The 17420-nt window shown below is 28.9% G+C and overlaps 1 protein-coding gene across 1 annotated transcript in view; it reads left to right on the top strand.

Annotated features, from left to right (window-relative positions):
* Positions 1-13888, top strand: part of LOC147816710 (ras-related protein Rab-34-like) — a 45710-nt gene extending 31822 nt beyond the window's left edge. The window contains exon 10 of the mRNA XM_087150405.1: positions 7942-13888. The gene's annotated coding sequence lies outside the window, so the exon portion shown is untranslated. The remainder of the gene's footprint in view (positions 1-7941) is intronic.
* Positions 13889-17420: the final 3532 nt, after the last annotated feature.

The following is a 17420-nucleotide window of genomic DNA, read 5'->3' as shown; positions in this document are numbered from 1 at the left end:
GCAGTCATTTTCCTAATGTAATTATTTCGGTAATTATGCATTGAAAAAAAATTGCTATAAAAGTAAGTTATTATATAGTTTGTACAAATTAAATTTTTTTTTACTCCCAATTTCACTTTATGTATTTGGGATAGTTTATACACAAATATTGGTTATATATTCAAAATTATGTGTAGAACAAAACACTCAAATTAATCTATGAATATGAATCATGTATACTTAAATAAATTAGAAATTTATACTAAATCAGATTAGATGTGTATAGATATAGATATAGACATCTATAGATTTCTTGATTAATGTAATAAATAGACAGCGGATTAAATGCACTAAAAAACGGACAAAATATGCACTAAAAAACTTGAATATATGCTCTTAAAACTAGAAATATGCATTTAAAATAGAAATTAAAAGTTCAACTTATTTAAATACTACTACTTACTTTTTCCAGCCGACCGGTCTGTGTAGGGGGCAGGGAACTGGCCTTGCATCAGAAAGGTTCTGGGTTCGAATCTCGGGCAAGGCATGGATGTTTCTTTCTCTCTATCTGTGTTTTATGTCCTTTCTCCTTTGTCTATGAATGTGACCCGCCCTATAAAGGGGTTGTGGTAGTGTGACGTGGGCGACGCTGCTCCACCGCCGTGGCTTCGCCACAGGTGCCCACTGGGTAACGATAAGAGAGTTAGCAGTTCTGGCACTTTCTGCAGCCAATGGACAATAGTTCCAAGCGCCCGTCATTTAAAAAAAAGAAATAAAAACTTACTTTTTCCAACAAACACAGCTAAAACATTTTTTTGTTAAAAGGAAGAAAATCAAAATATTTCTTACTTGAATCTACACATTTCTGAAGAAAAAGCCTAAAACTGAAGTATAATAAATGAGAGAAGAAAAATCATCGCATTTTCCGGAAAGATTTTATTAAACTGAATAATTTTTGTTGCAATACACAACTAAGTGTTTTTCCAAATTTTCAAGGGTGAATTGATGTCGTCGGTCATCAAAGATCATTTTGAAAGCAGAAAATGACCTCTCCACGTCAACCGATGTTATTGGACAAAACTTGTAAAATTTCGTACTCATTGGTTTTACTTTCTCTGGAAGTTCAGTTCCGTTTCCATTAAGAAAATCATTTATCTTCTTCACTGCTGCAAAACCCGAATTTTTGTTTTGAACGAAACACCATTCTTCTTTTACTTTCTTCCCAACTGAGTCTGGAAGAGCATTGATGCATTGTTGAATTTTTTCAATTTCGGATATGGCCTCAGCCATGGGAAGACCTCGTGTTTCGAGCTTTGTTATTGCTCCACTTAAGAAAGAAAAGTGAGTGTCAATTATGGCCAAGTCCTTCTGCAAAGAGATATCCTGTAGTAATTCTTTTGTGACATAAACTGAAAAAGCACAGGAACTGTCAATTGCATCTACAACTGACTTTATTGCATCAAAATTATTAGCGTAAAAACGTGCAGCTTCAATCCATGTACCCCACCTAGTTATCACAGGCTGTGGAGGTAAGGGCAAATCAGGATACATTTCTTAATACAATTTTATGCGCACAAGTGCCTTGAGAAAAACTTTCTTGATACTAGAAATTAAATCATTCACAGAGGAGAATACTTCTCGAACAGTCTCATCCAGTCTGTGAACAGCATGAGCCAAACATGTAATATGAAGCATTCTGGGATAAAAAATTTCCAGTGCTGCTGCAGATTTGATCATATACGAAGTGGCACCACTGACAAAAATCAAAACATCTTCAGAACCATCTCTATCAGGCCATAATAATCTGATAGAATCATTTACAAACCTTGCTATGGTTGAATGATTGACTTTTTCAAGGGCTTTTCTTGCTAGAAGATGTGGTCGAGTAGGAATATTATCCATTTTTCCACAAATAAAATGAGCAATACAGCGACCGTACTTATCTGTCGTCTCTTCGACTTCAATCCATATAGGGCCATCTCGAGTATCTCGTCGAATATCATCCAGTACTTAGTTATATATCGGTTGAAGGTAGTTCTTCCTTAAAGTCGATTCATCGGGAATGATCTGATTGGTACAATATTTTTTTAAAAACTGTCTTAAGTTTGGATTATTTAACTTTTTTAAAGGAATATTGCTGCTTACTAAGGCTTTGCATAAATCACTAGAAAAATCACTTTCCTTTTTAGCTGCTTGAACAGGAATAGTTAATAAACTTTGAACAAATCCTTTTGTATTCTGCTTTTTCTTCGCGGAGTGAGCATTAGTCTTTATATGTTGATCGATTTGGTACTTTTTTTTCACAGGAAATGTGTTTTTGACAAATTACACAAAATACTATTTCCCCATCGGTCGTAAAGTCCTTCCCTTAGTCCGAAATCCATGTCTTCATTAAATTTGATATAGTCGACTTAATTTTTGGCATATTTTAAAATTCTGCAGTCAAAAATCATGTTCAAAGCTTCACTAACCACGTATTCAACTGATGGATGTAGAAACTATCTATCTATCGGATGGACTATCGAAATATGTTAGAATAGCAGCTCTCTCCAAAAATGTATTCACTCCACCTTTTAACTAATCAATCACAGGAAAGGGAGGTCATTTTCTACCTACCACAAAAGCCTTATTTTTCCCACACAGATTGACAATTATTTATTCCAGGAAAAGACATCCCTTCATAGAATATCTGACCATCCTTTCTTAGGTTTCTATGCCGAATGTCTGTTTGGGTGGGCCCTTTGTACCCCCCTTTCCCGACACACACACCTCATTTCTACATCTTTTTCAGGTGATTGAAATCACCCCCAGCAACAACAATCCAGCTGACCCTTTCCAGGTGATAAAGAACAACAAAACAAAATTTAAAGTGTTCCTTATGCTAACATAAAAAGAATAGTGATATGGTTTTAGGAGGGAAAAGCCATAAAATGCTGAAAATATGCATTTATAAGAGCAAATATACCTTTTTATGCATTTATATGCACAAATGGCAAAAAGTGCTAAAATATGCAATTGCATATTATCTGCTGTCTAATGATGACAATAAATCAGAAAACATCAGAAAACAAACTTCTTTTTTTTTTATTTAAAAAAAAAAAAGTTCTTGACTTATGTATGACCTCTGTAATAATTTAAAAACAATTTTGATATTGTTTATTTTGCATTTTAAAATAAAATATGTATATTGTATCGAAATTGTTTAGGTTTGGAAACTGGCCTTTGTGGCATTTTTTAAAGGACACATAATTTCACTTCTTGTTTATTTTGTGCGTGCATTTTTCAGCCAAACAGACAAGTGAAATTTCAGTTAACTCATTACTTAATGTCAGTACTTGGGTTGAAGTTTTAACCTTGATCTTCTTTTTTATTATCTATCTCTGAAATTAAGAAATATCAACAAGTAATTAAAACTGAAATTGAAAGTTGCTATAATACTTGAGAATTGTTTTGTTTTTTTAAATTTTTTTTTTAGACAAGTAAGTCATTTTGAACAAACAACAGTTACAACAACAAAGAAACGCAATTAGGTACAATAAAGTTACCTGCAGATTTTTAAAGGTAAAATTATGCTTATTGGCCCAAAAGGAATGGTACTGTGTTTAAGCTTTACTGTTCTTTAGAGAAAAGTGTTCTTTGTAACATGGAAGTGATATTTTATTCAGCTAGAACAATCTATGGTGTCACTTTTTGCACTTAATAGACAGTAACTGCACAAAAGTTGGAGACATGTGCAAAATGATGTGGATATAACTTAGATTAATTTAACTTAATATACAGATTCTCATTAATTTATTTTAGCATACTTTCAATTCAGAAGTCAATTATAACCAATTCTAGTATTTTTATTCTTAGATATTTATTGAAGATTGTTTTTTAAATTATTGATTTGATGTACAAATTGAGTCTTTGAAAATGTTGATTCCCTTTTCCAACGCATTGCTTCTGTTACGTTTTGTGAAGATATTTTTAAAGAGACAGCTGATGTAGATTTAGCTAAAATAAATGAAAATTTTGTTAGTAAGTAAGCATCAATTATCTTTCCCTTTTTTTCAGAAGAAATGATCTGAATAAACAGGGAGTTTATAAAATATTTCTTTTAACCAATTTTCAAATAATATCGCAATACTGATAACTTAAATCAAATTGTAATTTTTTACTCTGAATCGCTTACAATTTTATTTTTGCTGTATCAAAGGTATAATTTTTCTTGACTTTCTATGGAAACTTTCTCAAGTGGAGGCAAAATTTATGTTTTAACCCTTTTGGCGTCATATATGTTAAGGTTTTGTTTTTATAATCATAATTTCTATCAATAATAAAAAGGAGCAAAAATCTGGTAATAACTTATTCACTACAAATCCCTTATAAGAGATGTGAAAATTTTATAGCTGCTCTGTACTTTTTACTCTGTATAATGTTACATTTTTTTTTTTATTTATTTTTTTTTTTTGCAGTTAGTGTTATTAGATTATCTAAACAAATTGTTAATGTTTGATTAAAAAAATAATACGATATATATTACAATAAGTTTTCAAATTTTGTAGAAGCACAATAAATTTACTGTTAGTTTTTTATTTTATAAGAAATTAACAAGCTTACACATGTGTACATGTAATGTTTTTATGTGCATTCAAGATAGTGTTTTTATACCTAATGTTCATCATTCAACTCATAGATTACCATTAATGCTCATTTTCCACAAATGTTCACTTTACATTGTTTTTTGAATTTTTATTGTATTGCCCCTTTTTTATCTTTTTAAATTCTTTTCAGTATGAAGTAAATAAATCAGATAAAAAAATTTCCCCTGAGGAGGTTAGTATTTATTTCTTGGTTCAGTAAATTTACTTCAATGTGATTTTGACTGCCACAGCATATAAATGATTGAAACATATATAAAACAGTAGTTTCAGCTTAATTTGATTGCAGTTAAAATTCTAATTTTTTTTGTTTATTCTTTTTATTTTACTTTTCATTTATTTTTATTCATTCTCTGTATTTAGAAGAAGCCTTTTCTTTCTCTGTGCTTATGTTTGAATTGCCAAGAATTCTACTTCTTTTATGCTAGAATTCAATTTCTTTTGCCACTTCTTTAACTGCAGGTGAACTCTGGGGTGTGTGAATTTGCTGTTTGTAAAATGTAATTTCTTTCATCTTTTGGAATAGCGAGTTTTATTCAAACTAAGAACTAGCATGTCATCATTTTAATGCATTACTCACTTTCATAGAGTTACAATGTGAATGGCAGAAAGTGAACTAGTTTAACGTGAAACAAAAGATTGACATTTTAAAACATTCAGCCATGATAACTAACAATCTTGATGCAGTGCACCTCTTAGCAATTTCATGGGATCAAGTTTCTGCTGAAGCGATATGAAACTGCTTTGCTTATGCAAGATTTTACGGGGGGGGGGGGGGGGGAGGTTCAGAAAACTGAAAAAATTATAGAACATCCTTCAGATTTTGCATCTTAAAAATTCTAGTTATGGATGAAAATTAGGTACTTGCACTTTAAGAAGAAGAAGAAGACCTCCCATACCCACACATGTGACCTATGACGTAATCTTTATCAGCAAAATGACGTATTAAAGTTTAGCTAAGTTTTTCTGCGTAATTTAGAATAATTAACGATAAGTCAATCAGATACTGAGCCGTATTGCACATCGAATTAGTTGAAATATAATCCTTTCTACTTCTTTTACTTAAATTAGATTTATTATTTGTTTATGTATTTTATTGTGAACGTGATATATTTTTGCTTTGTGTAACTGACAACTTCGATGCGTAATGAGTTTGTTTATGTTCCACGTGGCTTCGTGCCTGTCTTTATGTTATGTAAGAAATATATATTGAAAGAATCGAAATCTTTGTGAAAGAATATAGAATATGTCATTTAAGGGAATTGATAGGGAAGGGAATTGAGCTTGGCTTACTCAATATAGGATGAAAAGAACAGTTGCTAACGTAAACAAATGCCTCGTTTTAACAACCAATCGGGATCGCGATGGTTACACTACGTCACTTGCAGGTATCCTATTGATGAAAATGCTTTCATATTAATGAAATCAGAAGTTTACCAGATTGTTGTAGGAAAAAAGACGTTGGAACTGACAAATCAGAAGAAAATGCCACCTTCTTCAAATGTTGAAATGAGGAATGCAATGAAAGTTTTGAAATGTTTATTGCAATACAGCATCAATGTCTTTAAAAAGCTTTGTGTGTAGGAGTGAACTTATAAGAGAAAATTGTTAACAATCAATTTTAAATTATGTATCATTTTTATATGTTGAAGTAAAAATGCTTTAATAAATATAAAGTGAATTTTTCTCTTCAATTTATGTCATTTTGGTTTCCTTTTCATTGTTATCACTCTGTTAATGTTATTAAAATCGTTGTCACAAATTTAACACGTTAAGCAGAGACTACTGTATATAAAATGCCACTTTGTTCCAATTATCTTGTCCTAGAGCTTTTATGGTATTTTTACAATTAATTAAGTTTAGTGTTTATGTTATTATTATATTTAGTGTCTACCAATTTCGAAATTTTTAACAGAAAGCAGAGCTGTTATTGAATCTGGTGTGTTGTGCTTACTTTTTTTATTCTTAACATTTGTGTTTATTTTTTTGTTTAACGTACCTAAAAACAATTTGATAGTTAATATAAAAATAAACAGCTTTTTTTAAATTGATCTTTATGTATAAATTTTAAAAAAAATTATATTTAGTGTAGATAAATATTTTTCGAGAAAAAAAAATTAACATCCTTATTTTTAATGCAGCGTTTGTTTTATAATTATAACTAGTTTTTTTTAACAAGTATTTTATCTGCACTTTCTACTGCTTTTTGAGGTTTTTCTTTCATATCACGAGTAACATGCATAGTTAAATATGTTCCCACTTTGCTTATTTGTACATTGCATGCAATGCCTTTATGCACATTCTAATAAACAGAAAGACTGCAAGCTAGGGCAGCTCCAGTAGGGAGTCGGGGGGGGGGGGGCAGTTGCCTCCTGTCGGACATCGTTTGTCTCCCTATCAGGACAAATTTAAAAATTGTTGGGAAAATGCTACTGTCTTGAAAAAAAATATAATTACATTCTTAAAAAAAAAAAAAAAAACTATTTATTTATTTATATTTTTTGTAAATAAGAATAAATTAAAAACATTAACATGAGAATGTTTTATTTTTACTTACACTTTACCACCACTTACTGCTCACTTTTCATCAGAAAATCTGATAGACAACTCTTTTGTTTGTGTCCATATGGAAAGTTATTTTACACCCCTGAGGGATAGGGCGAGACAAGAAGACTGTCCTAGCTCCATTGTTTTCATATCACAATTTTTGAGACTGACTATAATGCACACTTTCTCCGCATTCAGTAACGAAAAGTATTTTGTTAGACGTCACACCATTTAACTCAAAGAATTCTGTCTTTAAATTATTTGGACAAAGTGAAGGAGTGAGTTTGTTCTGTCAGTCTTTTTCTTTTTTTAATTTGCTCTTAAATAGTGTATGTATACTAATAAATTCAATTATAAGCGCTCATATATCAGTAAAAATATTAAAATAGAGTTGTAAATGAATCTGCACATTATGGTATCAAAATAATTTATTTTACTTTCTTAGAAACACATTTGAAAAAAATGATGTGAAAAAAAATATAAAGTATAAAATGTGTTTTAATTCAAATATTTTGAATTAATTTATTTGAGCTCCCCTATCGGGGTGGCTTGACCCTCTGCCTGGCAAAGTCTGGTGCCATGCTTGACTGCAGCTTACATATCTCATTTTAAATTGATCAAACTTCAGTATTTCTTATGTGAATATGTCACAATGTTTGACAATTTTAAAAGAAATGTCTTAAATTTTAACAAATGCAACAAAAATTTATTATTCATCTGTTTTAACACTTTCTGTCTTTTAATATTTTGTGTAACGTCTTACTATTTTCAGAGATCAGCAAAAAAAGTCCGAAGAAAAGGAAAGGAAGATGTGTGTCAGGTTGCGGCTCTTGACTTGCAGAGAGAGAACAGTTACCTCTTGGATTGCTTTTATTTTGTTGCGAGAGTTACGGGTTTAGTTTTTTAAAAAATTCAATTATCCTACTTAATAAATATGGTTTACATTACTTTCTATGCATTATTTATGTATTTTTTCATTAGTATTAATTTCGCACAATATTTTTTGTTTTGTTCTTGTACAGTATTTTTTTACAATATTTTAAACCAATAAAAACTACTTATTTATAGATATTAATGTAATTATATTTAACAATATTTGCTTTTGATATGTATTTTTAATACTAGTAAAAATATAAAGTCATAAGACTTCACTTATTTTTCATTAAGAATCATCATAACCATTAAGAATTAAATCAGCCTTAAAGCTTCATCTTTAAATAAACTAGTGTTAGATTATTTTAATCCGTCCTTTACTAAATTGTGATTAATTACAGCTTCAGTAATTTTTTTGTTTTTCCTCAATTAAATAGAGATTTTTACCCCCTGATTTTAATAATTTTTTTTTTAATTTTAATCATATGAGCATTTTTAGAAATAGTGTCAATTAATTGTCTTCAAGTTTTTATGTTATCTACAAGCAAAACGATAGATGCATAGCTGCCAACTCTACTGGATTTTCCAGTAGACTACTGTATTTTGCCAGTTTCTCCTGGTCTACTGGTTTAATTGAATTTCTCCTGATTTTTGTGCGTTTTAGAAAATTCCCTAAAATTGAGTAAAACTAAAAAAAAAAAATCCCTCTTGAAATAGATTTTTTAAACAGATTATTGCTTAATATTCAGTTTATTTTAATATTCAGTTTATTTTAATACTGAACTCTCTTTTTTTTAAATAATTTGAAAAAAAATCTTTTAACTATCTTTGATGAATTAAATGCCTAATAATATTCAAAATTATGAGTAAACATAATGCATAACATTTCAAGTATGTTTAATGTCAATTATGGTTGGAAAATATTGCAGTTTTTAAATTTTGATGACTTTAAAAATCTCTAAAATTCCCTACGTGTATAGTAAATTATGCGTGCACTAAATACGTACGTATTTAGTAAATTATGCAACAATTATCATGAAGTTTATATTATTTTGTAAAATCTGCTGGATTTTTTCCTATTCATGTTGGCAGCTATGTATATGTTGTTGAAGTTGGCCTCCCAATTATATCTTACAGGAATTCAAGGCTTGTAGTTTCTTATCCAACTCACCTTAGTTTTATAAAAATGCAAGAGAAAATTTTTTTTTTCAATCAGACAAAAAATATAAATAATATTTTGTAACATTTTGAAAGGATTGAGGTACATAATGGGGATGCACAGTCCTCATAAAATTACCTCTAAATTGTAGGCATAAGTACTTTTTAAAAAAGTAAAGTACTTGGACGTAGTGCTCCACTTGCACATCAAAAGTTCGGACCAGACATTTAAAATCCTAAACTAGTGACAGAAGTTTAATTTTTTTCAATTTTAAGAACCATTTTCACAATGTGATATTTAAGCAGAATTTGTAGTCCTTACTTCGTTTTATATGTACACATTTTTTTTTTCAAAAGAAAATAGCTACATCTCACAAAAAGGTAAAGGCTCAAAAGCGAGAATTTAGTTTTAGTGACCCAAGAAAATTATATTTTCATGTAATTCTACTTGATTTTTGAAGTAAAATTATGCACTCAAAACATGTAATTTTTATTATAATTTATTTATTCTATAAATTTTAATGAACAATTTTATAATTTACAAATTGTCTTTTTTTTTTTTTTTTTTAAGAAAAAATATTATTTTTTGTAGTCACTCATACAATAACGACACTATATAATTTTATATTAAGTGCTTTCGTTACTTCATCGGTCTCTACACTTTTTTTTTAAAATAAAAAATGTTTACCAGTTGTTTTTATTATGTATGTATTTGTTGACAGTATTTTTAATATCATTTTTCCCAGAGGTTTCAACCTCTAAAAAAAACCTCCTTAACCCATACATTATTTCATTACTTTTGTTGTGTTTACATTGAAACCTACTTAGAGCTAAAAAAAATTGCCTTATTTTTTTATACATTGTGTAAAAGTGTATTGTGCTATATACCATCTTTTATACATATTTATATATCTTTTATTCATAATAAGTAATAAGCAATTAATTCCATATACACATATAGACTTCCAGTATTTCTTTATTATATAATTACTTAAATATTCCTTCAACTTATGTATTATCTAAATTTTAAGATCAAAAAGTGTTTTGCTAAGACCAAGTATACAATTGTTAAAGTAAAATGACCAAATTTTAACATTCATTTATGAAATCTCATTGTATTTTTATTTCTTATATTATTTGGATATTTTTTATTTTTGCATTATTGAAATTACTTTAGACAATGGCATTATAATTTTTTTTTCAATGGTTATTGTGCCTTAAAATATTTATGCATTTATTTAAATATCACATTTATTGTCAGGTTGTATCACATTAATTAAAGTTAGGATATTAATGTTCAGTTATATTAAAAATGTTATTTGATTTCCACTCTTTTCTGTTATGGTACAAGTTTAAATAATTTTATTGTAATAAGTTTTTTTTACTATGGTCAATCAACAGTGGTTTTTATTTGTAAAAAGCTGTTTGCTGTAAATTAAATGTACAATTGTACCTTCCAAAATTTTGGAGTATGCTAAGCAACTTATGCCTGGTAGCAGAAACCCTACTGCACTGCAGAGGGCATTGCAGAATATTACAACATCTGCAGATTAATTTTCCCTTTTCTAAAAATTCCTATATACTATTTTGTAAATGTTTAGTGGGAATAAATCATACAATTCTATAAATGATATATTGTGTGCGTGTATATATATATATATATATATATATATATATATATACCACTTATTTTCATTTTACTACGATTGTCGCCACTATTAAGTATGTCTTTCTTCTGATCACAATTATATTGATAATTTGTAATTATTTAACTATCTCTCTTATTTTATGCATAATTTATTGTGTAATGGAACTACATACAATAACTTATATGCTTAAAAATTTGATATTCTTCAAAATCATCAACCCCCATTTAAAAATATACAAGAATTCTGTTGATTTGTGTTGTTCAGGAATGAAATTAATTTTCTGCTCCCCAATCTTTCTTACCATAACCAATATCACCTTACTTATCAGCACAATTTAGAACTTAGTAAATCTCCTATGGCATTAATTTTTTAATTATTTGACTGAAGAATTAAAACGATTAAATTTTTCACATTTTTTATTCACTGAAACTTAAGCATACAAAAAAGTTTGGCTCAATAGTCATAATTCAATTATATTATTATGCATTATTTCACATGGTTAAACATAACTTTAAAAATAATTTTAAAAATCGTTATTTCATTTATAATTTCAATTTTATGAAAACATTATGTTTACAAAAAGAGATTGATTTGAATGTTAGAATCTGTTCGTATAATAATAAAAATGAATTCTGAAACTCAGTAATATTTTAAAAAATTAAGAGTTTAGCTTTCATTTTATATCCTTATTTTAATAGTAGTTTAAAAGTTTGTATTGATTAGTAATTGTGTAAGAAATAAGACTTATAAATTATTCTAACTTTATCTAGAAGACCGATTTTCACTTTAAGCTTCTGGGCTGATCATATACTTATAAATTGAAATGTAAATCAGTATTATTTTCGTTTCATATTTGTATTTTCAAATCTACTTAATTTAGCTTATTATCTCTTATTTTATGTCATACAATTTTTAGGCATCTAAATGCATTTCTCAGTGATAACATTCTTGAAAGAAAATATTTTTTTATTTAGTGCATTTCATATATATTTTAGAAAATATTTTTTATATTTGTTTTATAAAGATTTATTAAATCAAAATTCAAATGTAATATTTATCATGCTTTGTATGAATATACTAGTCTCTTTCGTAGTTTAAACTATTTTTGAATAATTATTGCAATGTCACTTTCCCACTATATATTCATATTTCTTCTGTTGCAATATTTTTTATACAGTTACACTTATTCTGTGTACTATAGTTATAATATTACTTTTTTTTATCTTTTTTATATGTCTATACCCTTATTGTTATCACATGAATGATGTTTATGAAAGTAGTGTTGTGATTTTGAAAACAAAATAAAATTTGTATAGATATTTATAAAAATTATTTCTCACTTTTTACAAAACTTTTTATGTCAAGTAACATAAGGTTATTGCGTTCACCTATCTAAACTCATTCTTTCGTGATTTATTATAGCCATTTTGTTGTTGTTGACCATTAAAGCAGAGGGGCGAGTTCTTGTTTTCCAGTTGTGCCATCTATGTCCAAGAATTCGACTTCTGCCACACCCATACATCACACCTGTTTATAGGGTGTACCCATTCATACATCTATTCCTTCATCACAAATTGTAATTTTGACATGAACCAGAGAATGATCAATCTCCAATGAAGTTATGAGAACATGGAGGATTTTGTGATCCGACAGATTTAACGTGCACCCGTCACCATTTACTACACAAGGAGTCGTCCAGCAGCCTGAAAACCAGGCTATCCTGGCTTTTATAGCCATTTTGGACATTTAACGATAAAAAATATGAAAATTTCTTGATCTATTTTCAGAAATATGAAGCCAATATTTAAATATGAAACAAGTTTCAAACAAATAACCCTTGGCCAAAAGATATTAAAAAAATCACAATATGATTATTGTTTCATTTGTGCTACATATGCTCATGCTTTTTAGGCTTAATAATATTTAAAAACTCATATAAAAAAAAATCTAAATTTGGATATTTTCAAAAATATGACTCCCATATTTTAATCAAGAAGTAAGTGACAAATAAGTCCCATGTTGCAAAAATTCCAAAATGTTCATCCTTACATTAGCAGGGCTTTTGGCTTCGTGTACTCTGGACAAAATAAGAAATTTTAAAGAATTCCATTATTGTTTCTAGTCATAAATGGATATTTAAAGAAAATTACAGCTACCTAATATGAAACTAGCTGCAAATGAGTCTCACAGAGTAAAAAATTATGAGGAAAAAAAATCAAAAAATGCCCATCCTTACACTAACAAGATAGATGCTAATGTAAGGTTGAAAATTTTTGAAATGAAATTATCTATTAATATTTCTAGACATAAATGGGTATTTTATGAATCTTGTTTTAAATAAATCATACACGGCAAAAAATTATTTTTAAAAAAAGTCCAAAATGGCTAATTTTACGTTTACAAGATATAGTACTTTGGACAAAAAAAGAATTTTTAAACATTTATGGATATTTATAGGCATGATAGGAAGAAAATATGTCACTTATACTTTAAGATGAAACTAGTTTTAAATGAATATTACACCCCAAAAAGTATGAAAAATTAAAATTTGTCATCCTAACATTAGAACTAAGGTAGTAGCCAGAAAGGGGGGTAATTGTACCTTTTGCCCCTTATCGGGATGAACTTAAAAATCGTGGGTAAAAAGCTACTGCCTTGCAATAAAATGTATATATTCTTTAAAAATCTAGGGTTATTTTATTTTTGTAAATGAGAATATGTTCTTTTACTTACCTCCAATTTCCTGTTGAGATATCTTTTTCTCAGAAAATTTTGAGGGTCAAGTCAATAAATGTTTCAGTTCGTGTTCATATGGAAAATTATTCAACAGCCCTGATGGATAAGGGGATGCAAGAAGACTGCTGTAACTCCTACTCCATGGTCCTCACGTGACGATACTTTTTGAGACTGACTGTAAATGCATGCACACTTTTACCGCATTCAATAAAGAAAAGAATTTTGTAAAATGTCGCCCCGCTTAATGTTAAAGAATTATATTCTTAAATTATTTGGAAGAAATAAAGTAATAAGTTTGTTTTATTATTTTTTTTAATTGCTCTTAAATAGTGTGTAGGTTATTGTGAATGAGCGACTGTTGGTTTCCACCTGTGAATGTTGACAATCACATAAATATATACTAGGCCTTGTTAAGTGCCCGGTATGCCTAATTAAGAATATGAATACTGAATGTCGTGCTTTCTTACAGGTCATGGTCAAAAGTTAAGAATGACACGACTGAATAATAATGTAGGATATAATTGAGAAAAATCGAGTTATCTGTATCATATGAAGATGTAGCTGAACTGGATTTAAATCAGTTGCATATGATACAATTCAGCGATTAAAATGAGAAAATTGCCTCTTAATTTTTAACATAAATATATTTTATACGCTGAATTTTTAAAAATTGGACAACAACTTATTCTACTAATTGGAAATTATAATGGCATAATTCCTGCATTTTTAAATATAACTTTTAAAAGTGAAAGCCTGCAACTTAAATCGTTGATATCGTTTTCCACTATGCGTTTAGCATATCTTCAAGGAACCCAAACTTTAAATAATGGCGGAAATGCGATTTTTACTTAGAAATATGAAGCATAGTGGGAAATAAACTCATAAATGCGATAATAGGATTTTTTTAATAAAAAATTTCAATTCATTATTATTGTACGAAAAAATTACAAATTTTAATTTCTTAGTACTGATCGTAGGATAATTGTATAATGCATTCCTTCAAATTTTAATTATGAAACAAAACCCATTGGATGCAATTTAGGATATCTATGTACCGTGAAACTGTCCAAAAGGTTACTAATTGTGTGTTGTTGTTTTTCATATATATAATTTTTTTATTGCTATTCAAAATTTTCACCAACGAGAACAGATCCAACTACATTGATAAATGTTTTTAAATAGGCAAACAAAGAAAACAAATCGTATTTATATTTTAAGAGACAAAATTATACCAAAAAATATATTTTAAGTAACAAAATTATACCAAAAAATATATTTTAAGTGACAAAATTATACCAAAAAATATATTTTAAGTAACAAATTATACCAAAAAATATATTTTAAGTGACAAAATTATACCAAAAAATATATTTTAAGTAACAAAATTATACCAAATGTTTGCCCAATTTATTAGAAGCTGAGATCTCATAGAATGGACGACAGTTGTGGCCGGTTCTTCCTCCGATCGAAAAAGCCATATTGTCCACAGTCAAAAATCCATTCAAAAGAAATAATGGAAATTTTGGACAAAGCCCTACATACAACCACTTAAAAGGGAACAACACAGAAGTCTTTAAAGAAGAAAGATTTTAGAATGACTGTGATAAACTTAATACATTTTTTTTTTCAATATATTTTACAGTGGGCGAAATAAATAAATAAATCGAACCATCCTGAATAACTTTTGATCGAAGGGCTCAGTCTTAATGGTTAGAGGGGGTGATCTCAATCATTTGAATTAATTCGTGAAGACGATATTTTAAGTTGCGAAATTAGACTCAAAAACGTACTTTATCTGCATAAAAATATCTTTATTTTATGATGGATTTGGATTACTGACCTTCCAAACTATAGGGGATTTTTAAAAAGTCGTATTTTTAAAATTTATTTCTCAGGAACTATTCGACCGATTCCGCTCAAAAAGAAAAATTCCGATCCGACCGAAAAGAAAAGATTCCGTTCTTTAATGTGATCTAAGAAATTGCATACCTTACAATTCCAAAACTTTTCGACTATTATTAAGTAAAATTGTGAAAAATTATAAATATTTAATAAAAGGGATTTTCAGGATTATTAAATATTATCAGGAAAACTTTTTAATATTTTGAAACGGAATTATTTTGCATAGAATTATCTAAATATTTTTCAGTACACTTAAAAAGTTCTTAAGATATGGTAAAGTAAGCAAAAAGTAAGGTTAACATGAAAGGGGCCAAACTATAATTATATTTATTATATTTCACTATATTCATTCATTATATTTCACACATTATGGTGATTTCATGGGTCAGAAATCGGAATCCATCATAAAAAAAGGTATGTTTATAGAGAGGAACGTTTTTGTGTCTGTTTTCGTAACTTAAAAAATCGTCTGCACTAATTATTTAACATATTTAAAGTCACCCTCTTAAACCATTAAGATGGAATCCTGAAAATCCGATCGTTAGATCAGAAGTTATTGAGGATGGTCCTTTTTATTGTACACATACAAATTTTAATCTTCATTTTATCACACACTTACACATATGTTACAAACCAAATTTTTTTTTAAATTAGTCTTTCTATAATACAACGTTTAGAACGCATTTTTTAAATTGCTCATAATTTGCTGTAGTCGTAAATTGGAAGGAAAAAAATCGTCAAATTCGATTATTTTAGACTATATGACTATAGTTTTCGTTGAATGTAGAATTTGCTACTTAATTTAAACAAATTATTTCAATAAAATTGTTAGAATGATAGCATTTTACCAACATATTTTGTTAGAATTGAAACTAAAATATTTGAATAATTACTTCACTGTCACATACATGTGACAACGCGTCCTGCGTAACGCACGACATATTACTCTGTAACATTTATATTTTTATGAAAATCAATTCCATATTTTGGTACAATAAGCTTGATAGAAAAGAACTAGTAAAAATGACATTTTTTTTTCTTCAGTTTTTGAGTTATTCCCTCTTGAAGTAAAAAATAGCAGTACCAAACGGACTTCTAAATTACTCTTTAACAGAAATAAATAAACAAGTGGGCGACCTTTGTGCTAAAAGACAAACTAAGGTAAACAACGTTTAAGAGCACAAAAAATATTTATAAATGCAGACAGCTGTTTCGGATGCTCAAAGGGCAACCTTCATCATTGCAACAGAAAGAAATGAGACTGAAGTTTCAGACGGAGCACCTGTCTGGGACACTCCACTCCTTCATCATGATGTAGTGCCCGTAGGTGCCTGTAGTACTGACGTTAGCAAGAGATACTAGAGAAGAAGAAGGTCTATACTCTGTGTGTGGCTTAATATAAAAGTGAAATTGTAGATCAACAAAAGATTCAGAACTGTTAGGAATGGGATAAGTTAGGTAATATGCTAGGGGTGGATAACCAGAGTCGGCGATCACATGAAGGTCCTTTCACCGCTCTGGGAGTAACAATGGGGGGGGGATTTATTTATAATGCTTTGAGAGGATGCAATCTGATAATAAGAACGAGGTAATTGGATTATGATGTACCATATCTGGAAGTAGGTCCTTATTCAAGAGTTCATTAAAGAACATCCTTCCGGTTAATTAACAAAATCTATTTTGGCCCTTTTTGCCCCCCCCCCCCTAGTTAGTGTATAAAAATTCCCTTTGGTACGATTGTTTGGTATATAAAACTCTAATTTCTGGCAGAGTTTGAAAATTATATGTTAATATTAAAGGGAGTTACGGAGTGAGTCGTGTGCGTAGCTCCGGAGTCGAAATTTATCCGTTTTTCAGCTATTATTCCCTCTCTCCCAAAGAAAAATAATTATTTTTATATATATAACACTTTATTCACGTTTAAATATCGAAA

Source organism: Parasteatoda tepidariorum, chromosome 1 (assembly GCF_982258835.1).
Source record: "Parasteatoda tepidariorum strain Cologne lab strain chromosome 1, Ptep-v5.0, whole genome shotgun sequence".
In the NCBI taxonomy this organism is placed as follows: domain Eukaryota; kingdom Metazoa; phylum Arthropoda; class Arachnida; order Araneae; family Theridiidae; genus Parasteatoda; species Parasteatoda tepidariorum.
This window is presented reverse-complemented; position numbering and strand designations above follow the sequence as displayed.